The sequence below is a fragment of the Cnephaeus nilssonii genome, assembly GCF_951640355.1.
Source record: "Cnephaeus nilssonii genome assembly, chromosome: 2".
Classification (NCBI taxonomy): Eukaryota; Metazoa; Chordata; class Mammalia; order Chiroptera; family Vespertilionidae; genus Cnephaeus; species Cnephaeus nilssonii.
In genome coordinates, this window is record NC_137073.1 from 84541841 (window position 1) to 84565750 (window position 23910).

Genomic DNA, 23910 nt, shown 5'->3' on the forward strand with positions numbered 1-23910 from the left:
ATACATTTTCTTTTTTAAGAGGCCTTTTCTCTGGATGGGCAACATCTATTTCAAATGTGTGGAAGTTCAGATCCATAAAGAAACTCAATGAAATCAAATTTTGTTTTTATGACTGTTATTTCTACCCTTATCCAGGGAGACAGATTAACAGACAAGAACTACATAAGGATTATAAAAGCAACTGATAAACAATATGCCATAAATGACACACAATTGCTGTGGAGAAGAGAGCCAGGGGCTGCTCAGTATGCTGAAGCCTCGGCTTGGAATGTCTCTATAAGGAGATGAAAGCAGGTTTTAGTGCGCGTGATAGACAGGGGCTGTCAGCGAGGAATGTGCTGTGAACACGACCCCTTCTCCTTCAGTTCCAAAGGGGAGATATTGTCATTATTAAGAAACTTGGTAGAAAAAACAAAAGTACATGAAATTAGTGAAGTAAATTATAAAACAAAGGTTGTGGCTCAGTTATTCTCTAGAACTGTATAAAACAAGAATGACAAAGTAAACCTTGACTCCAATAAAACAGCTAGAAAAATCTAGAATTTGTCTGTGAATTAGGAGATGCTGATCATTGGCTGGTTGTGTTTCAGCCTTCCGAAGGGTAGTTGCATGAGAGTCATTTGTTACATTGGGACCTAATTCAGGGATGAAACAATCCAACATAAAGCCTTTTGATATTTGTACCCAATTGAAGTTCCTCAGTTGTTTTTCAAATTATAAAAAAATTAATCCATCCCTAAATTCTCTCATATCCTTGGCTTTCTGAGTTTTACAAGAATAAGCTATTCCTGTTGGCCCCTTTGGAGTCTGGTTTTAGGGCGGTAGGAGAACTGATTAGACTTTATGCAAAATATACAATGTGTGTTGTGTCCTTTTTACCAAATGTGTACCACTGCGTGCCTGATTCTGTGTAGTCTTCCTGTCTCTCAAGTCTTTCCTTGTTTCCCTTTTCTTGCTTGTGTAATTACTCTCATCTTCAGAAAATGAAAGGCTCTGGTACCATTATATAGCAGTACCTTTGGGCCAATATAAAACACAGAGCAATATGAATGCAATGATGCTTTCCCCTCAAAGTTGGAAGAAAAATGGATTTAAATGAAAATAGATCTGATGTTTGAACTTATTCTGCCGGTGGGTCCAATCACATAATATAGTATATTGTGGTCTAAAAACCCTGAGGATTTTTGAATCAGCGATGTAATAAAATAAGGCTATACCAGTCATTAGGAATACAGTCAGGAGGTATGTCCAGGAGTAAATAAAGCTGGTGACAGCATGAAAATTAGGTGATTGTGAGCTCAGCCACAAGGGAAAGAGGTGATTGCCTTTATTAAATCAATTGGTTAGATAAATTATACATGCATTTCATACCTGAAGCTGTATAATATCATAGTTAAAAGCATGGTTTTGGGCTCTGGCCAGTGTGGCTCACACCAAAGGTCATGGGTTGGATTCCCAGTCAGGGCACATACCTATACCCAGGTTGTGGGTTTGATCCCCAGTTAGGGCACATGGACCTATCAATGTTTATCTCTATCTCTATCTCTATCTCTATCTCTATCTCTATCTCTATCTCTATCTCTATCTCTCCTTTTTCCTCTCTCTCTCTCTCTCTCTCTCTCTCTCTCTCTCTCTCTCTCCCTCTCCCTCTCCCTCTCCCTCTCCCTCTCCCTCTCCCTCTCCCTCTCCTTTTCTCTCTCTCTCAAATCAATAAAAAACATAAAGCATAAATAAAAGCATGGTTTCGGAATCACAGTGAAGTGGGTTTAAATTTTGGTATCATGACTTAATAGCCACAAAAGCTTAAACAACAACTCTATCTATAGGTTTACCTCAGTTTCTTCATCCATAAAAGCATTTGATAAACCTACCTCAGGATTTGCTGTAAGGGCTATATGAAATGCTATAGGCTTTGGCAAACAGGTAAGTATATACAAACAACAAGCTGTTATCATAGAGTGGGTTATATATTTTTAAATAACCCGAATCATTCACAGGAATTTAACATAAAAACTTTTTTAATAAATGATTCATTGTGTGCCTTAAAATATTGGAGCACCTCACAGTTATCATTGGAGATATAATGACTATTGTGCTTTGCTAGGGCCAGTAACAGAATTCCAGGTGACAAAATCCTTTGCTGTAAATAACTAGGCCAATATGCAAAACATGCAGGGTTTGAACTGGGTATAAAAGTATCCTGAATAGTTTGGGAAAATTTTCTATTTTCCTGAAAATAATAAAAACCACTCATTGTCCCTGGACAGTGGTCTTGAAATGAAGAAAAAAGAACAGAGGAGTTGAAATACAAGCACTACATTCAAATATTTAAGGACACTCAAACTTATCCCGATGGAGTAAGGCTTTCCAGAAAAGTATTGACTGATTTTCTATCTCTTCTGGATTGCTCTTTCAGTGGGTGTGCAAACATGTCTACTTATAAAGCCAAAACCGGTTTGGCTCAGTGGATAGAGCGTCGGCCTGTGGACTGAAAGGTCCCAGGTTCGATTCCGGTCAAGGGCATGTACCTTGGTTGCAGGCACATCCCCAGGATGGGGTGTGCAGGAGGCAGCTGATCGATGTTTCTAACTCTCTATCCCTCTCCCTTCCTCTCTGTAAAAAATCAATAAAATATATTAAAAAAAAAAAGAGATGCAGTGTGGGTTAATGGGAGCAAAATAATTGATTAGGGTCAGAGTCTTACATGGCGGTCTTTTTCTGTAACTTCTTTTTGTCTTGTTTCTATACTTGCAAGGTGGGAATGATGGAGAGATCACCTTCCTCTTGTTATTTTGAAGACCTAACTAATTGTAGTGTTAGTGTCTCACCAATTGTGCAGGGTGAGCTAGCCATGAATGGAGAAAACTTCAAGGAAAACAAAAGAAAAACAAAAGCAAGCCAGCTTTATCCCAAGTTCTTTCCCTGGGATAAAAATACTCAGCCCAAAAGAAATAGTTACTCTAAGAATTTTACTGTTTCATGAAGTCAGAGAGGAAGAGGAAGGGAGAGAAAGATGGAAATGTCAGTGATGAGAGAGATGAGAGAGAATCTTTGATCGGCTGCCTCCTGCCTGCCCCACACTGAGAATCGAGCCAGCAACCGGGTATAGGTATGTTTGATATTTGTACCCAATTGAAGTTCCTGACCAGGAATTGAACTGTGACCTTCTGGTTCATAGGTTGATGCTCAACCAATGAGCCATGCCCCTGAGCAATATTAATCCCTTTTAACATAATTTGTTTTGGGGAACTGTAGGCAGGCAATAAACATGGTCATTGTTACATATAGTTGGTAAGTTCCTCCTTGGGAAGTTGGGTGAATGGTATGAATTAAACTCTGTGTCCATGTTGAGATTTTTATGTTGGAAAGGTGAAAAATGTCCAGGTAATTTCTTAGAACTATTGAAAGGGGAAGAAAAATATATCTCTAATGTTAAGGTTAATTTCACTCACATTTTCTTTCATTTAGACCTGATTTTTAGTACTGTAATTTAGAGCTGATCGTCAACACTATCATTTTCCTCTTTCAGAACTAAATTGTTTGGATTGGTCTTAAATGTTCAGAAATAATATTAAATATGAAATTTCTTGCTTTTGGTATGGATATGAATGCCTCCATAGGAAAACAATTCCCTTTTATATAAGAATCACTTTGCCATATTTTGATGGCTTGGCTTTATATGATAACTACAACAATGATGATGCTAATGATAATGGAATTAGCTAATATTCACTAATATGTGACATTTCCTCTTTTGTTATCTCACACAGCTCTAGTAAAAATATATATGAAAGTCCTGGATAGTCCTTAAATAACTTTTCTTTCTACTTAAGTTACTCTTTTATTCCATTTTTCTTTTAAACATCATAACCTATTTTGTAACTATTTTCAGGTAGATTTTTCACAGTAAATGAAAAAGAAAACACTTCTGGAAATTATATTTTTTATTAGCCATGAATATTACATCATTAAAGATTTTATTACAACCTAAAGCTATTGTGATTTGAGAAAGTTAGAATTTCCAAGGTTGCCTGACCCCCCTCTTCATCCAGTGTAGTAGTTACCAGCTCATTTCTCATTATCTGTAGCCTGGATACAAATATCAGCTTCTCTATATATTAGCTCCAAAATGGACCTGAGGCAAATTGTTTTGCTTTCTGAGCTCGGTGTTCTCACATATAAAATAGGAATGATGATAGTACTTACCTTACATGATTGGTGAGAAGATTTCATGCGTTCTTACATGCAAAGCAGTAAGAACAGTGCCTTTCCCATGGTAAGTGCCCTGTGACATAAATAAACACAAACTCGTGATGGTTATTGTCATCATATTACTAGGAAGCCTGGACAGGGAGGAAATACCTGCAGTGGTCAAGCACTCAAACCTTTGGTGGCTCTGAGTCTTGGGAGCTGTTGAGGTTTGGAAGGTTGGTAAAACCTGACACTCACTTTCCTCTTTGTAAAATGGGGAACAGAGACATAACGGCTATTCCTTATACTTGTCCTGAGGATTAAATGAGATGATATTCATAAAGCACTTGTGGTGAGTCATAAATTTCACCATCCTCCCTACATCTGTATAGGTAGAGAACATAGGGATCTTTAATGATATTTTTTTCTTAATGTTGATTTTGAACTAATGTGATCTTCCTTCTGCGCAAACTCTTGCTGTTTAGAAGGAAAATTAAATGTTCAAGTTGCTTTAAGTCTTAGTCCAATGTACTGATTTAAAAAAAATATTTTTATTGATTTCAGAGAGAAAGGGGGAAAGAGAGAGAGATAGAAACATCAATGATGAGAGAGAATCATTGATCAGCTGCCTTCTGCATGCCCCCCACTGGGGACCAAGCCCACAACCTGGGCATGTGCCCCTGACGGGAATCGAACCTGGGACCCTTCGGTTCCCAGGCCAACGCTCTACCCACTGAGCCAAACCAGCTAGGACCCAATGTATTGATTTTAGATAACGCTCTGTCTCTAGGGAAAAGTGCTCAGACTTTCAGATCTCCCAGAGTTCCAGGCTTTTGCAGGTTCCTCTACCCACGAGGTGTGAGTGTGTGTGGGAGGGACTGGGCTTGGGCATGGTGTCCACTGCTTCATCTGTCCTCCCACTTGCTTTGTGGCTGCTGGCATTCTTGGCTGAGATCTGAGGTGGATAACAAAATTGGAGACTTTTGGGATTGGCTCGGCTCTGGCAGTCTTCCTGGCTCTCTGAGCATCATTTCCTTCTCACTGGTGTATCATGGGCCCTCTGAATCCCTGTCCCATTTTAGGAACAGAGGCTGGGTGCCCCTGGATGGATCTTCAACATCCAGCCGTTGCTAGGGCACCATCTCATTTCTCACCAGGCTGGCATAATGGCTGTCCGCATAGCTACTTTCTTTTTCTCAGTCCCTTAGGGAATGCTGAAATCCCTGAGCCCCAGTGGTTCCCATTGGGTACCAAGAGGAACTCAGAAAAGCTATATTCCAAAGTCTCTTTCTGACCAACTGCCTCCAAATGGGGCAACCTGAGAGGTCAACTCTTTCTGGAGCCCTAAATAGGATCCGGACCAGAATCCTTCATTCCTCGGGTTCCCCCATTTCTACACAATACTCCTAAGATACAATTCTGACCGCTTTGCTCTTTCCCCTCTTTTCCTTCTCTCAATCCCTGGGATGAGGATGAGACTGTGGCTCGCCCACACTTTTCTGTCCACATCTTCACATCTGTAAAATGTTATATAGGCATTTAAAAATTCTTCCTCAAGACAGTATATTAGAAAGACTTGCATAAGGCCTATTTTGAATGCCAGATATGATCAGCTTCTTTTCCTTTCTGTCCTAAGAATGGTTTTTACTTGAAAATCAAGGAAAGAGCACAGCAATGTTTTCCAAACTATTAATCCAAAATAAGCATGTAATCATTATCAACTTCTCGATGATGATGATGATGATAATGATGATAATTAAGTAACTATTAGCACAGGATATAGTTGATATTTAGATTGCTTTTACCCTTGGATAGCTTATGGTTTAGAGGCATGAAGAGACCAGACAAAGGCATTTTACAATTTTCAGAGCAGTTACATGCTTGGCATCATGACACATACTAGCTCTCCTCACAGCTCTACACACCCTCCTCCTTTCTCTTTCAATTCTCTGGCCACATCTTTCTGTTCCTGCACCATGAAGTGATTTTTGCTGCCTGGCGCTTTTATAACGGCTGTTTCATGACCTGAAACCTGTTCCCTATATCTTCTCCCAGCTGGCTTCTTATCTTTAGGATCTACTTCAAATACTACCACCTCCCTTATTTTCTGGGGTCTTCCCTGACCACCCTAACCAAAGTAGCCATCCCACTCCTACTTATTGTTCATACTGCATTATCCTCCTTATTCCCCTTTCCTGCAGAAATCGCACTTGATAAATGTTTACACATTTGCTGTGTGTATCCCCCACTAGATGTAAGCTTGAAAGGTTATTCCCTGGAGCTTAGAATAGGGCCTGGTACATATAAAGAACTTACTACATAGTTATTGAATATATGAATAGGCAATTGAATATTTTTATTTCAGATATAAGAAATAATAATTATTTATACTGGTGACTTGGATGTGCATGGAGCAGAAATACCTTGTAAACACAGAAATAGCTTTCCTATATGTTTATTATGTATAATGTGGTGGAAAGAATGGATCTCCCTTTCTTTATTATTTTGTTCTCTAATCCTGGTGGGGGAGCTAGCCCTGCCTTCCAAAAAAGATTAGAATTCCTTTTAAGGGAGGCATCATGACTCACATTTCTCTCACATCTTTTATGCTGTCTACTTGATCAACTTATACATGGTAGTGCTTATTGGTGGTGGTGGGGGGAGGGTAGGGGTGGGTGACAGGCAATTAATTACAGGCCATCAGCTTCCTTATGATTAAACTGGGAACACTTTCAAGAGAAGGCAGAATTCCAGAAATTATTTGGTTGATAAAAGGAAAACCACTATTTATTTTCTGGAAGAAGGGTGATTGTCAAATTGCAGAAAGTTTCATTTGATTAAAGAGTTTTGGGCTACAAACAAGTGGAAACTATTCATTTGAAGATTTGAGCTTCCACAGAGAAAGATCAGAGGTGGGAATGGAGCGAAAGGATTGTTTCAGAGACTACCGCTGTGTAACAGAGTAACTCAAAATGTAGCAGCTGGGAACAGCCATCTTGTTATGCGCATGCTGGAGGCTAAGGTCAAGAAATAAGTGCGGGGACAGAGGGATGGGTTGGTTCTGGCCCAGCTGTGAAGACCTGAAGGCCAGGGAAGACTGGATGCTGGGGTTGGAAGACTCTTCCACACACACGTCTGGTGACTAGAATGGCTCCATGTGGCTCAGCTTCCGCACACCCTGGGTGGCCACAATGTCATCAGACACTGTATGTGTTGCTCAGGGCCCCACGCAGACGTATTCCGGCAAAGGAGATGGAAGCTCCCAACCTTGGAAGTCACACAGCCTCGCTTCCACTGTCCTACCTGGGTTGCAGCAGTCACACAGCCCACCCAGATTCAAGGGGAGGGGACAGAGCCCACCCTTATTGATAAGAAGAGTGTCTGAGAATTTTGGGGTCGTGGTTTAAGCTTCTTCAAGAATAAAAGAAGAAACTTGGAGGAGAGGCTCCGGGTCTTATACTTAGGAACGAGAGATGACCTGTGAATCTGCTCTTGATCCAGGATATGTACTGTGCATGCGCTCTGCTCTTTCATGGCTTTTGGGGGCTACTAGTAAGTTAGTGCTCTTTGATTATCCTCTGGGAGAAAAGTTTCCTACCTCAACTCAAATGTGCTCAGGAGCTGAGAGTTGGACAATAAACAATTGCTTGAAATCCTTGGTGGCCATAATAAAACAGGTGGAGGTACTCTTATATATTATAGGATCCCCTTATCACCAAACAGCTGCTCATCTGAAGTTTTCCAAACACACACTCCAGCGCACAGGGCTTGGCCTCCTCTCTTTTTATCACTTCTCTCCGCACCCCCCCCCCCCCCCCCCGCCGCCCCACCTGCCTTTTTGCACTCCTCATCCCCAACTTATTTACAATGCCCACTGCCATTGCTCTTGGTTTTCAGAGTGAGAAGTGTTGATTATACTAAGTTTATCCTTTTTGAACCAGCCTCTAGAAAGCAAATTAAAATCCCCAAACTCATGTTTACTGTCATTTATTTCAACATAATTTACAAGAAATAGAAGGAATGGATATTAGCTAATTGTGCCACATAGTCCTATTTCTCCAACAAATCTTATTATTTTTATTAACACAGCTATTAGAAAAAAGTAGAAATTAATCTTTATCAAAAAGCTGCTAATGTAAAGCTGAGAGTACTAAGCAACCAAGAATGAAGTAAAGAACTGTAACCATTTTATTGCCATTTTGGGAGTTTTACATTAAGCTCCTACACAATAATCAAATATTAAAGTATGAGCATAAATTTTGCCTAGAATTTAGGAATGTGGCAGCTGTCCTAGGGCACATTTACAGGAAAATCATGAGTTCAAATGGAATTTGCTGAGGACTCTATATCAATTTATCATCAGGGTAGACAGTATTAGAAATCCTAGACTCTACCCATTAATCACTGTAGATTTGGCATCTCGAACAGAAGAGAGTTATGACTGATATAAATAGCACATTGAGTTTTTACTTTAGGTAGTGAAAAGAATGGAGGGAGGTTGGGATGACACATTCATTGTCTCCAGTCCCTCTTCCTTTTCCATTTAGTTTAGAAGTTAATTTTCCTGTACTTTAAATATTTAGACATGGCAATTTTAGAAAGAAGATATGTAGACTCATACGTCTAACCCACTGCTGATAGGTATCAGAAACGGGATAAATTTGGATGACGGGTGCTTTCAGATTATTTTGTCCCTGCAGATCTTAGCATTTATTTTGCTGTTATTTTGATTTAGCAAAGATGTCTCAATTCTTTTTCTCAGTAATGGTAATGGATTTTTTTTTGTTTTGTTATTTGTTCATGATGAAACTGTAGTTTAGGGAAGAAAACAAAAAGGACAAGATGAGTATTGCATAGAGAGCCACCCAGAGCCCATCTGTTGGAAGGAATAAGGAGCCTCAATGGGTGTAGTTGATGTAGTGAGAAAGGGGGTAGGAGGTGGAGGAAAGTGCTTGGGCTTTGGAGCCCAACTCCCTACTTTCTCCCTTATGTTCTTGAGCAAGATACTTACCCTCATAATCTATGATCGACACATTGGGAAGAATAATTGCTATTTAGTGAGGGTGTTTTAGAGATTAAAATGCCATAATATTTTCTATAAAACCCTTAGCAAAGTGTTTGTATCACACTCAGTAAAATATTTCTTTTCAAAGGGATTACAGGCCACTCTGCTATAATGAATAAGACGTACTATAAGCATTCGAGGGTCTCAAAACAATGAGTGACTCGCTGCCTTTTGTTTCCTTAGTAGGTGTAGTGATGCTCCTGGCTAGCTTTGGGTTGGATGTAGTGGCAGCCACCATATGAAATGGGTTGAGGGGCTAGGTGTAGGGCAAGTGGCCTCATTTTCTTCATATGCCCCAAATTCTACCTGTTATAGATTTAATCCTCTGAGTTTTGAAGAAATTTCTAAAATTCCAAGTTCTCTATTATAGCCTGGTAGCTGGGAAGTGGGGAGAGTTATGAGGGTGAAATAGGTTAAGGAATAGTAGTACTTACATCCTACTCTAGGCATCTTTTATACATTTTCATTGTCCCTGAAACCCTGGAAACCTTTTCTGCTCATAGTTTATTAGGGATGAGAGCTGAGAGAGGTCAGCCAAGTTTAGCCGAAAGAGAGTGGATTGTGTATCAGGAGGCTTCTGTAGTTATGTCATTATGTGACCTGGGGCTGGTGCCTTCATCTTTGAACTCCAGTTTCCTCCTCCTATAAAAAGATGGCTAAGAGGTTAAAAAGGCCCTTGACTTCCTCTCATTCTCTGGTTCCTGATGATGACCTGGGTCCTACCTCAGGGGAACCTGGGATGAGAGAGAGAGAAAGAACATCATGGCAAACTAGTCTCTTTCCAACTGGGCTCAGGCCTTGTTGTTGGTAGTGCTTCTGAGTGTTAAGGATCTGTTAAGAAACTACAGTGTTAAGTTACTGAGCCCTCACTCTATCCTCATAAATCAACTTTCCTCTAGAACTGTGTTGTCTAATATGGTGGCCACCAGCGACATGTAGCTATTCACATTAATGAACATTAAATAAACTTAGAAATCCAGTGTCTCAGCCATACAGCCCCATTTCAAATGCTCAACAGCCACATGTGCTAGTGGCTGCTGTCTTGGTGGAGAAGACACAGAACGTTTCCATCACCACAGAGAGTGCCACTGGATAGTGCTGCTCCAGGCTCTCTGCCTCTGAAACTGCACTCAGTGACTGGGTAGTCAGTTGAGCAGAGGTAATGCAATCCCAGGGGAAGGCTTCACGCTTTAATTACACTCAAGTGAACAAATCCATTGTTCCAAGTAAAAGAATGGTTGCTCAACATTCCGTTCTCATGGTTCTGAACCAGGCAGTCAATGTGGTTTATTAAACACCACCCCCTCACTGTGTACTGCGTAAGTGAGGAATGAATGTGGCCCTGTCTCCAGATAAGTAAATATATAGAGAGACAAAAAAGAATTGAATGGATGACTGGGCATGTTGGCACAGAAAATATAGCTTGGTCCGACTGTAGGAACCAGAAAATCTTTAGACTTTTTATTTTATTTATTTTTAAAATATATTTTAATTGATTTCAGGGAGGAAGGGAGAGGGAGAGAGAGATAGGAACAACTGTGATGAGAGAGAATCATTTATTGGCTGCCTCCTGAATGTCCCCTACTGGGGATCAAGCCTGCAACTCATATATGTGCCCTTGACTGGAATCAAACCAGGGACCTTTCAGTCCACAAGCCAATTCTCTATCCATTGAGCCAAATGGCTAGGGCTAGCCTTTTTTTTTTTTTTTTTTTTTACATCCATAGAAAATTGCAGGTAGTTTTAATAAAATAATTAGTTCAGAGTAAAACTCTCCCTGATTGATATGTCAATATTGACATTGCAAACCGAAGTGTCATTGAGCTCCAAACTAAAAAGTTTTTAAAGATGGTTTGTCCCGTCTAGTTTTAAAAAGATAAAGCATTTACTATCCGCCAAGCATTGTACTAACTGTCTCACATGCTTTTTCTTATTTGAGGTTCATGTCACTCCCCCAGCACAGGTCAGCTGTGCAGCCATGGAGAGCGAGCCCAGGAAGGGCACAGAGGCACAGGCTCTGCAGGAGACTGGGTCAGGTTTGAATCCCAGCTCCGGCTACTTGCTAACTTCAGGGCTTCAGACTTTAACTTAATTTCCATTAGCTCTAGTTTCCCTACCTGTACAACTGGGGACACAAAACTGAGCCAGATAAGGCAAATAAAGTGCTTAGTGCGATACCTGGCACTTAGACTGTAAATAAAGTGAGGAGGAGTTATCTTTTGAATCCCCAGAGCAATATCTCTGGTACGTATTGGACACTCAGCAGATGTTTGTTGAATAGACCGATGGATAGAGATGTGGGTCACATTCTCCTTTGTCTGCCGAACATTTCCTGGTAGTGTAGGTGGTCACCTAAGTGAAATGATTTGGGGGAGGTCAAAAGCCTCTTACTCAACCCCAAATATCTTCCCACTGGTCCTGACTGTGGTTTTGAAATTTAAGCATTGCTCATTCCATTCAGCTAAAGGTCCCTGTTAAAAGCAAATATGACTTTAGAGCAGGGTACACTAAGCTATTGTGTGTCACAGTTCTGGTCTAGTTGCTGTGCCGCTCCCCTAGGACAGTGCTGTGTAGTGGAAACAGCTCTGGCTTGGAAGCCCGAGGGTCTGGCTTCCAGACCTGGCTCTTATGTTACCCAGCATGTGGCATCACTTCCCTGGGCCAAAGGGCCATGGTTTTCCTATTAATTCAATGAGATGAGAGTAGAGCTGCTGTAAATGGTTTGGCTTGTGATCCTATAAGTGGGATATTAAGCAGGTAAGTTTTTGAGGTGAGGCATGGGGCAGAGTTGGGGTTGGTGGGCCCTGGAAGGTGACTTACAGAGATTATAGTCCATTGACCAAATACGGTCAGAGGGTGTCGGATGATGACGGCCCAAGGGACAAACCCTGAGGGTGGATAGGGATCAAGGATGCACTTTGAGGACTGCTTTATCGTTTTTTTCTAAAGCCAACCTGACTTATAAATATCACATGGGAGTTTTACTGGGTATTAAGTATCAACAAAAGATGACCAACTGTGGGTCTGGAGTGAAGCCAGTTTACTGCTCTAGATGTGATCTTCAGCACCAACCTCCCATAAGCAGCCAAGACTTGTGCATATTGTCGGGATCCAGGTGGGACTGGGAACCATGTGGTGCAACCATGGAGTGCCAGGAGGCTAGGGGCCTAGGGACACCAGCTGCACCCATGAGACTCAGGGACCAGGAGTGGGGCCAACAATTATTGAGCATCAGGCACCATGCTGGACATTTCACACACATTATCTCATGTAAATCTGAGCGCAGCTCCATGATGCAGACTCTGTTGTCTTCACGACGCAAGTGAGGAGAGCATAAGATCTTTGGATGGCTAGACACATACTTTTTTTTTCAGGTACGTCACTCAACTTCCAGGATGTTCTGCAGATATTACTTGCTGTTATTGTTCAGTGTTCTTTGCCTATGGGCATCGTGGATGGAATTCTTGTTCTCACATTATTGCTATTTTCAGGCATTTTTGGTACAAAGACATAATCACCACCAGTGACCCCACAGTCATCACTCTGAGAGGCAACATTTGAAGCCATTAGTTGTGCGTTTTAGCTGTCAGGGTTTCAATGTGAGTTTTTGTTGGATCTTGTTTTCTTTTGCACTTGGTCGATTAGGAGTTCTAGTTTTGCGTTTCTTCCCCACTTTAGGAACTCATGTTTAGGTCTTATTAAGACTCGTTTCTAGTGTTTTAGAAGGTTAACAAAAAAGCTGGAAGCCCTCCAGGTTTCTTATTAAGATGTTGCAGGGAAGAGGACAGAGTGCATCAGTTTATTGAGCTAGACATATCTGTTGATTGAGGTAGACACTGCAAATATGTTTTGGGAACCTATTCAATGTTCGGTAATAAGCGGTGCATTAATCAAGGCTGGGCAAACTGGAGGGGTCTCTGCAGGGTTGGAGTCTTCCTGGGAAGTTCCTGTTAAGAGAGAGAATTAGCCAGTGCTCACGTTTCACATATGGATCCCTGAAATGGGGCTGGCGTGAGATGCTGCTGAGAGCCTGTGAGTTGCCCTTGCTGAGGATCAATGTCAGTCAATCACTCCACCTGCATGTGATAATCTCATTTATCTGTCCAGTGATCTTGCCATGAAAAGGATGTAAGTTCTATCCTCATCTTAAGATAAGGGCAGTAATGTGTGCCTATTCCAAGGACATGTATTATTGAACAGTTTGGGGCTTCAACAATTGAGTAGACTGAAAACAGATGTTCTTGAAACATGGTGTTTCAGTTTTTATCATTATTTGTCCTTTGTGTGTTTAGATTGTTCATTATGAACTATGTCACATATTCAAGAGTTTATATCATGTGGTGTGAAGCCTAATAATGAAATAAATCCCTGTCAACCCACGGCTCACTTAAGGATATGCACCCTCCCCATTTGCATTCTTCTCCACTGAACCAGTTTGAAATTTGTGTTTATCATGTCCTTGTTTTTCTTGACAGTTTTACTACCTATGATGGTTTGTTAAATAATTTTCCTCTATTAAAATCTGGCTTTTGTGTAATAAAACCCCGTGTACACGAGAACAGTTTTCCTGTTTACAAAGACTGGTTCTATTTTAAAATAGCTTAGAAGGCCTTTGTCCCAAGTGCTGTGTTTTGATGTTTTCCGATACACAATTAAATTAAGAAATTTGCGCATTAAGCAATCTTTACCTCTCTACCCCCCCGGCACCACATAACCCTCACTTTTAGTTCTATAAATTAGTATATTTTATAGTAGGATGTTAGGACAAGGAATTTATATGCTATTACATACACTTGTGGTTTGTTAAGAATTTACATTAAATTTTTGTGGGAAACTAATGAAAAATGTCTTAACTCATTCATTTCTGCTTTCTCTTCTGTAATTCGGAGTGAGTGAGGCAGTGGTCATTGCGTAATGTAGTCATGAAAAAACATGAGAGAGTCTGGCCTTCCTTGTGATTTTCCAGGTCCAAAGGTAACATAAGCTCCATGTACTGATATAGACTTAGAAGCAGCTTCTAATATGACTTGAGGAATTGCATATGCTCTTTTAAATAGTATATCCCTTAGGAAACTGTAAGGCAAGCAGTTGAAAGGAAATCAGGCATCTGGTAGAATCACTCTGAAATTTCAGGCACCAGACCTAGAATATGGGTGGTAACAAAGAGAAGCCAAAGCCACAGAACTAGCCTGGGGAGCCCTCACTGCTGCTCCTGCTAATCATGACTCGGCGGCTTGCATGCCCACTGCTGGTGTTGTCCTTGGATGCTGCTGCTGCGTGATGCTGATGTTGTTGACCTGGCAACTGACTGCTGCTATTATAGTCACCAGACTGAAGGCTCCCTGTGCTCTGAGTCACTGGCCCCTGACTTGAAGTCTCAGGGAAGGTGGTCTCATAGTTCATGGCTAGCTCACGATTTGTGTTATAGTTGCCAGAGTAGCTGGAAAAGCAAGAATTTGTCATTTTTTACTGCTATAATGGAAATGGCTTTGCTTCCCAGGAAGACCCATATGGTGGGAAATTCACCAAATATAGAAAGGGAGGTTCAGATGTTGGAAGACCACAGTTTGATCGTACATAATAAACTCATTTTATCCAAAGGCATTTTTTGAGCCTTTAATTTTCCTTCTCGCTACATCATTTTTTTTCTTTTATGCCATTTATTAATCTATATTTCAAGTAGCAGAAGAAAAGATGAAGAGACAACATTCAAAATGGTTTTAGTTTATAGTTTTCTTGAGGTTTCTGTAAGCAGTACCCAAAGGTAATATTGCACTGACCCCACCCTAAATCTTGACCTCTTTCACCCCCACCCCAAGAACTTGGAAATGGAAGACCTACTTTCTGAGAGTATAGCTATTAAATAGGCCTAGAATGGATGAGATTGAAGGAAATAAAAAGTCTTTACTTAAATTAAGTTTAAATATTGCTTAAATTTAGCCTCCCCATCTTACCTTATAATAGACAAATATGCAAATTGACCGCACCTTTGCTACGCCCAAGCCACGTCCACCAACCAAGCCACGCCCACCAACCACGCCCACCAGGAAACCGTTGCAGGGACGTTGGGGTGTGGTGGAGCCCAAGGCCGGGAAAGCCTCGGGCGGAGGCTTTCCCGGCCTTGGGCACCAGCGGGGAGCCTGCACGGATTGCAGGAAACCACTGGGGGTCGGCTCCTGCGATCCCTAGCAGGGACGCTGGGTGCCGCCGAGCCCAAGGCCACTGCCTGGGGCCAAGCCCCGACCCTGAAAGAAGGCAGAAGGCGGTGGCCACAGCCAAGGCCTGGGTCCCCGGTGCTGGCAGAAAACTGGTGCAGGCAGCCAGGTGAATGAAGGTCTATTGCACGAATCTTCGTGCAAACGGGCTACTAGTTTGTATATATAATCAAATTTTAAAATTTCAGGACATCAGATTTCAATTTTGGGATGTCCACCTCATTGTGATTTGGAGATAGATGCTTAAACACATGGAAGTAGGGGTTGGTGATTACAAACAGGGTGCTGGAGTCGGACAAACATGGGTCAAAATCCTCGTTCAGCATGTGACCTTGTGCACATTTCTTCATTTTCTGGGTTTATTCCTCATCTGAAAAAAAGGCAGTGATAATCCCTACCTCACAGGGTTGGTATGGGGATTAAATAAATTCATATGTGTAAAATCTATTATCATTCAATAAATAATAGCTAATCATTCTAATTCTGATCTAGGAGAATACAGGAAAATCTGGTTTCTTTTGGAGGAATTCCCCCTCATAAGAGATGTTCAAGTGGAGGTCTGTTGATTTAATGCAAGGGGTATTGTACAGGGAGTAGGTGTGGTTAAGGGGCTTGCCAGGTGAACCACAGCAGCTAACTCTATGGGACAGTAACTCTCTCGAGAATTCAGACAGGGTTAATCCTCTGAGCTGGGCTACTCCTGCTCTGGATGGCAAAATACCATCCACTCAGGTAGTGTCGATGAAGGTCAACACCCATCTGGAAACCAACTGATCAAGACAAGGTGGGAATTGGTTGATCTGTCCAGATAGTAACAGGCCCATGAATGTGGCAGTCACCTTCACCTCTATTATTGCAACTCTGACCACTTTCCCTGACTTGATCTAGGCAATATCTTGAGTGACTTCCTCTGGCATTTGCAAAGCAGCCCCACAAATAGGAGGCCTTCCCAGCTGGGCACTAGTGGCAGATTCTCTTGGTAACTGTGGACTGGGTTTCAGCTCTCACTTGCCCCCTTCATCTGGGTACCTTGTGCAGTAAACAACCTGTTCAACTCCATACTGTGGCCCTGGCAGTGGTCATGAGCAGGCCTGATGAATATGGTATTAGGAAGGGCGCTCAACAGCTCATGGAATGGGTACCCAGGTAGGGTAAAGGGATGCTGAGTCAGAAGGTGGGAGGGTTCTGAAGAGGAGTTTTGCTTGTTTGCTCACCCCTTGCCCCCAATCTTGATACCTTGTATTAACAGGACACAGTGCAGATCATGTACTATGCTTTGCAGACTTGAAGAGAAAGAAAAAGCACAATCTTTGCTGTTGAGATGTTTGTAACTCAGCAATTCCATTCCCCATTCTTTATGCCTCACTACTTACTGTATTTTATTTACTGCTAGTTCTCCCTCTTCAAATTGAGAGGCAAAACCAGAAAGCATGGTAATGGAATTTTATGTGGTGGTCTTTGATTACACTTCCCTTTCAAGCCTCAATATTTCATGATGTGCATAGTAATGTTCTTTGTAGGAAAAGTCCTTAATTTGAAAATGTTGCAGTTAGCCTTTTATCAGGAGCTATGGGCTGTCAAAATTAATAGATCTAATTATGAGCCATTGTTGTGGAGTGAGCCATCTTAAGTAACAGGAGCCAAGTTTCCAAAAATTAAGAAATACCTTACATTTTTAAAGTACTGCGGATTAATCAGCTGTCGGTGGATGATTGGTTTCCAACAAGTTATTGCAGCTTTCTACTGGTACAGCTGTTCTTATAACTGAAGTGGGGATCCGCGTGGATCTTACCATCACCTCTTTGCTTGAACAGGGTTTGGTTTTGAAGAATTCCACTGCGCTGGTACATTGAGATGGGGCACAAGGAAAGGGCTTGGGATTTAGCCATTTGCAGAAAGTCTGGGTTCTTGTGGGTCACGTTAGGAGTGTTAGTATAACCTTAAATAACATTGTGTTTTAGAACTGCCCTGAAGGTGGAGGTGCAGAGAGTTATTATTTCTCTGCAAGAATTCTTTGGTTTGGTGAATTGGTTTTTGCTCTCAACAAAATGTTTGCCTCAAAGTAATGTGTAGAAAACCCCAGGTCAATGGATAGTCATTAAGGCTCATGGGCTCTGCCAAAGTAATGTCCTTGGTGCTGCTCCATCTGCAAAGAAAGGTCTTAAACGTGTGTAAATAGGTAACACAACTGAGGAATTTGTAATTTTGTAGACGGAAGCATTTACTTGGTTTGGCTTAGTGGTTACCTGAGTTTGTTAGGGAAAAGTTAGGGGAACACATATTTGAATTGATGTAAATAAGATAGAATAAAAATTTAGATGATAAAACTTATCCTACCTTTTGTTGATTTAGAATTCAAGTTCACTCTTAAAACTGCATAAAATAAGTTAGATGAGTTGAAAATACATAAGGATTTAGAAAACTTAAGTGAATCTGTAGACAATAGCAACAACCTGTTTTGGGAAACGAGTTTTCTTTACAATGTGTGAAATCTCCAAAGAATTCAGTTTTTTAAATAAAAACACAATTGCTAAATTGATTTTAAAATAAATTAACAATTAACATTATTGTCCCCACTTCAGTGATAAAAACCCAAGGTGTGGGGAAAAAATGTGAAAGAAGAGGAAAGAGCTGTCACTGTAACTTAAAATATATTATGAACAAAAGGAGTTAACAAGAAAAATAGAAACAGACTCATAGAGTATGGGCTGACAGCTGTTGGGAGGTGGTGGTGGGGGGCTGGGGAGTGGAGATATTGAGCAAAAGGTCAAAAGAAAAAGAGAGAGAAAAACTCATGGACACCGACAACAGACAACAGTGTGATGATTGCCAGGTTGGGGGGTAGGGGACGGGGAGTGGGGGGAGGTGAAGGAGGGTAAAGGGTGGATAAATGGTGACAGAGACTTGACTTGGGCTGGTGAACACACAATAGTGTACAGATGATGTGTTATGGAGCTGTGCACCTGAAATGTGTAATTTTGTTAACCAGTGTTACCCCAATAAGTTCAATGAAAAGAAAAATATATTGTTCTCTCTTTTTTCCGATTCATTTTTGAAACCAGTTTACTAAACAATCTTGTGATAGGAAAAATTGGCATTCATGCCAAAACATTTTTTATGAGAGTGTGTGTGTGTGCGCGCGCGCACATCTTTGTACATCTTTGGAGGATCCCTATTAAAATTATGGGAACTATCCTACTTGACAATATTTTGCTGAAAAATTTGGGGAAATAGATTTGAATAAATGTAAATAAGATTACTAAAAATCCAGAAAATTGAAACATATTTCATCTTTTGCTGATTAAATTTCTAGTTAGCTCTTAAATTGCAATAAATAAGAGGTTATATTAGTTGAAAATATCCATAGACTTAGAAAATTAGGCTAGTTTGTAGATAACTCTTTCAGGGTAACATTTAATGAATTCTTTTTTCCTTCGACCTATGAATTAGTTCCCTAACAGAGTTATATGAATCTTTTACTGTGAAATGATCTTTTTTTCACACCACAATTTATGGTAAGTTGGTAAAGAAAAGTGTAGTATCTACTCATGATGGTAAGAGTTTCTAACTTGCCTGGGCCATCTCAGTGTTTAATGAGTGCCCAAAGTGGAGATAGTCTGAAATGCTACCTTGTGGTGTTAGGTTTGGGTGAATCCAGATACATTTGCTGTGATTTGGCAAAATGATTATTGTGGAATTAACTGTTGAGTTTAAATTTTCTGATGCCAGCAAAAATTCACATTGCCAAATTCTCTTTCCCTTTATCTCCTAAATTTAAAAGTATTTTAAGGGAAAGTCAATAAAACATCTTATCCCTTTAACTTCTTGATCCAATTAGCAGTGTTTTCTAATTGCAGTGTGCTAGTCACAGGGTCTTTTTTCTTAAGTCTTCCTGCTTTAAAGGGAAAATGAATGGAATTGATCCCCCTAAGTACTGGGCACAGATGTGCAATGCTCAGAGATTCTCAGCTGAGAAAAGACCTTCTCCCCTTTTGGCAAATCAGGCAGTGTGGAACATCAAGAGCCCAGCTCCCACTGTCTTCCTAAGAAGTTGTTCCAATGTGTGAAGCATCCACCCTGTGGAGGTTTAAATTGGTTGTAGCTTGCACCCAAAAAGTAGCTTCTGAGATGTGTGTAAGCCCTTGATTTATTGGAACACATCTGATGGTGTGTTATCCACTGACCCCTGTGAGAAGAGCCCTCCTTCGGTCGAGGCCAAGGAAAGGCCAGGAGGTTCACAGTCAGATCTTTGTCCACTAAAAACACTTCTCAGCTCCATAAAATCCTCCCTGTATTCACAAGAGCAATAGTTACAAGTAGCGTAGGTGAAGAACCAGTTAAACATATTGCAGTTTAACTGGGAGATTATAAACTGTTGTTGTTTCATCCCACTAAATTTGTGGTAATTTGTTACAGCAGGAGTAGGAAACGAATGCAGAGAGGGTGGCTGTTAGAGTCAGGTCTACAGCTCTGCCTCCAGAGCAGACAGTGTGACTAGGAACCCTTTGTAACCACCGTGTGGGGGGCAGTTACCGATGGGATCAGGAGTTCATGAAATTATTTATTAGCAAATGTGTCTTGCGTGTCTACTTGACGCCAGGTGCTACTCTAGGCCCAACAATAAATAAGAATAAAGAAATCCTGCCTTCATGAAGCTATCATTGTAGAAGGGAAGACAGGCAATAAATAGGGTAAATAGGTAACATTAAGGGAATTATATGGAGAGAAGGGTGATAGGATTGGTGTTTGTGGTGTGTGTGTGCGCACACACAGTGGTTTGTAAATTTTAGATGGAGCTTCCAGCGCAGGTTCCCTGAGAAGGTGATGCATAAATAAAGACTTGAAGACTTATATTGGGAAGGAGGAGGCATGCCAGGTGCTTTCTGGGAAAAGATCATTCAGAGCAAAGAGAAAGCAAAGGCTCTGAGGAGAGTGGGTTCCACACACAAGAATGCAGGAAAAACTGGCAGAGTGCCTTGTTGATCTTTTGAACAGTGGCTTATAGTACCCTTAGGCCTAGAGTTGGAACCCTTTCTCCTCAGCTAGCATTTAAAAAATATATATTTTATTATTATTTTAAAATATATTTTATTGATTTTTTACAGAGAGGAAGGGAGAGGGATAGAGAGTTAGAAACATCGATGAGAGAGAAACATCGATCAGCAGTCTCCTGCACACCCCCTACTGGGGATGTGCCTGCAACCAAGGTACATGCCCTTAACCAGAATCGAACCTGGGACCCTTCAGTCTGCAGGCTGACGCTCTATCCACTGAGCCAAACCAGTTAGGGCTCAGCTGGTATTTTTTTTTAAATTATTTCTGCTGCAGAGAAAAAGCAGACCATTTCCAAAGGCTTACTTGAGGGAACCTGAAGCAGATAATATCAAAGAATTTTTCCATGCTGATAATCCAATTTTATGGATCAGTCATTTGAATTAATAAAAAGCATGGGGAAAGTGATGCAAATAATGTAAGTACTGGTTGGCATTTCCTGGGAAATTTGAATAACTTTTATTTATCAAAGGGTAGTGTGGTTGGTTAGTGACTGGAAACAGGCAGAATTGAGAATGCTCTGAGCCCAGCCAGCAGTCTACAGAATGAAGTTGGAAAAGGTCAGTCTCTTTTTCTCTCTTCACATTGCTCATATCCAATATAAATCCCTCAGAGTAACTTTCATCCCTCTGTCTTCAGGCAGAACCCACAGTCAATATTCCCCTAAAGCTATTAACTTTTGAGGTAACTTGTTATACATGGCTAATTGCAACAAGGTACATTCTCGGTGAGAGGAAGGAGAAATGTCAGGCCTCATACATAATTGGGATGCTTTGTTTTTCAAGTATATATAATATAAATCATGTGATCAAGATAATTCTTAACCATTTGGAGTTATTGACCCTCTCTCTATAAAAATGCACATATATCAACCTTTTGAATATGGTTTCAGAAGTCTCAAGACCTCCTATGTTCACCCGTGGGCATATAGACCCCAGGATGAGACACCTGTGATGAGACTCTCCACTCCCCCGCCCGCCCCCCCCCCCCCACATTTGTAATATATAAAGGTGTATTTGGGTAAGCTTAGGGAACCATGAGGAAAGGACACTAGACTTTCTATTATTAGTCTTACATTTTATTCCAGCCATTTCACAGGCTTGCTCTTTGATCGTGGCTAAAGCACAAAACACCACAATTTCTTGGATGGTAAAATGTGAATGAAATCCTGTCCTTCCTTTCCTTAAAGGAATGTTCAGAATAATAAAGCAAACAAATCAAAAATGGAAGTGACCATGCTTAGGAAATTCATAACTTGACCTTTATAGCTACTCAACGAATATTTGTCGAATTCATTGTTACCTGTTGTTATCCATTGCACATTGCTTGATTATGTAGCTCAAACCTTAAAGGGCAAGGTTTTGCCCATAAAATAACTCTGGGACATGGATCCCAGGGCAAGAGTGCCAGGGAGTGTTGGAATGGAAAGGGGAGTTCAGTGCAGTGTCCCCCCTTCCCCCCCTCCCTGCCTGTGTTACTTTTCACTCTCTGTTATCCTTAGTTTTGCAGTCAGTGGAGAGAAACTAGGAGGAACAGTAGCCTGCAAAGATTGGTATCAGTTACACCAAAGCAAACCCTGCTCACCAGCACAAGGAATTAGAAGCAATATACACAAAAACCTCACAAAAAATAAAAGCACACAGACACTGGCTTCAGCATTGGCGTCACTGGGTACAAAGTCTATTTACATTGGTTCTTATGAGGTCAGCAAAACATTTTGAATAGCAACTCCTTGGCTGCCTAGAGTGGGTCTGAAAATATGAAATAAAGCATAAACAGCAGACTTGACTTATGAGCAGGGCGTTCCAAGATTCCTTCTTTGCTTTCTGTTGTAACAGACTGCATTGTTACTGTGTTTGTAGATTTCTGTCCTCTCAGATTAAAGACTCCTGTGTTGCTTAGGGCAAAACCAAAACACAGGTGATGGAAGGCAACACCCAATGTTAAAACCTTCAGCGAGGAAGATCCACCGTGATTGTTTTCCTTCCCATTGTGAACCTATAAGGAAGGATGGGGAGAGGAAGGGGAAGAAAAGCCCAAACACGTCCCCATGGATCGAATACAATTTAGTTTCCACCAGACATGGTGACAGTGATCAATGAATCACAAAATCTCAAACACCCGTTACCCAGCACAAACTGTGTCGCAGGATCCCAGGTCAAAGATATCCACAATATGCTTAGTTTTCACATCAATGTAAGTAGTCAATGTTGGCCGAACTAAATGGCCTTTAGAAATAGTCCATCACCTCTTTGTCCTTTTTGTCCTCTAGTATCTAAAAAAAAAAAAATCCCCAAAATCGGAATGCAATCTTTATTAATATTTGGATACATTTGCATATAAATACGTTGCTTATAATAACTCCTGTGAAAGTTGAGGGGCAGGATGACAACCAGGCCATGCTGCACTGGCTCTCTTGCTGTTAGCACTGAGGCTGGCAGAAATCCCCTGCAGAGACAGCTCAGCTGGGGGACAGATGCAGGTGACTTAAGGGGCCTATGAAACAAGTCTCAGGAGGGTAATTGCATCATTCATTTCTTCTGTCTAGGGCTATCTAAGTGGGTTCAGTGTCAGGCTTAGGAAAGAGCCTGTGTGTGAGAGGTTGAAATGTGGTCACAAAACATCCAGAGTGAATATGAAAAGAATTTATTCTCAGGGGCTCCCTGTTAATGTCTTTTAAGTATTAGATTCTGTTTAAGAAAATCAATGCTAATAAAGAGGCACATTGTTAAAGAAGCTGAGGTAGAGTGAACCCAATTGATTTGTAGCCCATATATAAGGGAAAATATCCTATTAGCATTTTTGTTTTTTAGAAAAGCGTGCACTAAAGGCAGAATTGCTACTTCCTCCCCCAGTTTTTCCTTCAGACTAGGCTTTGTTTGCTATAATGATTGGAAATGTATATTATTTATTCCATATGATATATAGGCCTTTCAGGAACAAATTGTGTTTTTTCCCCCAGTTCTTTTTTTGCATTGGGCTTGGTGCTGGGAAACATAAATCAAGCACAGTCCTGGTCTGTCAGATGTTCACTCTGGCAGGCTGGCCTCGCCACATGGACAGGTAACTACTGTGCAGTTTGATATGTGAGACAGACACCAGGTGGCACAGGTGCAAGTGCTCAACTTGGGTGCAAAGAATTGAGGGAAGGCTTGAGATCTTGAGCTGTATCTTGTCAAAAAGTTGGGGTATTTCAGGTAGACGGGGATAGGGTTGGGAGGTAGAGGTACATATTCCTAGAAGAGGGAATAGAAAGTATAATAGGTGGCAATAGCACTATGTGTTCTTGGAACCACTGGTAGGTTGGTGAGATTAGAGCGCGTGAGTGTTATGCCAGGAAGCCTGGGGAATGTTGAGAGAAGAAAGCAGGGGACGGATGATGGAATG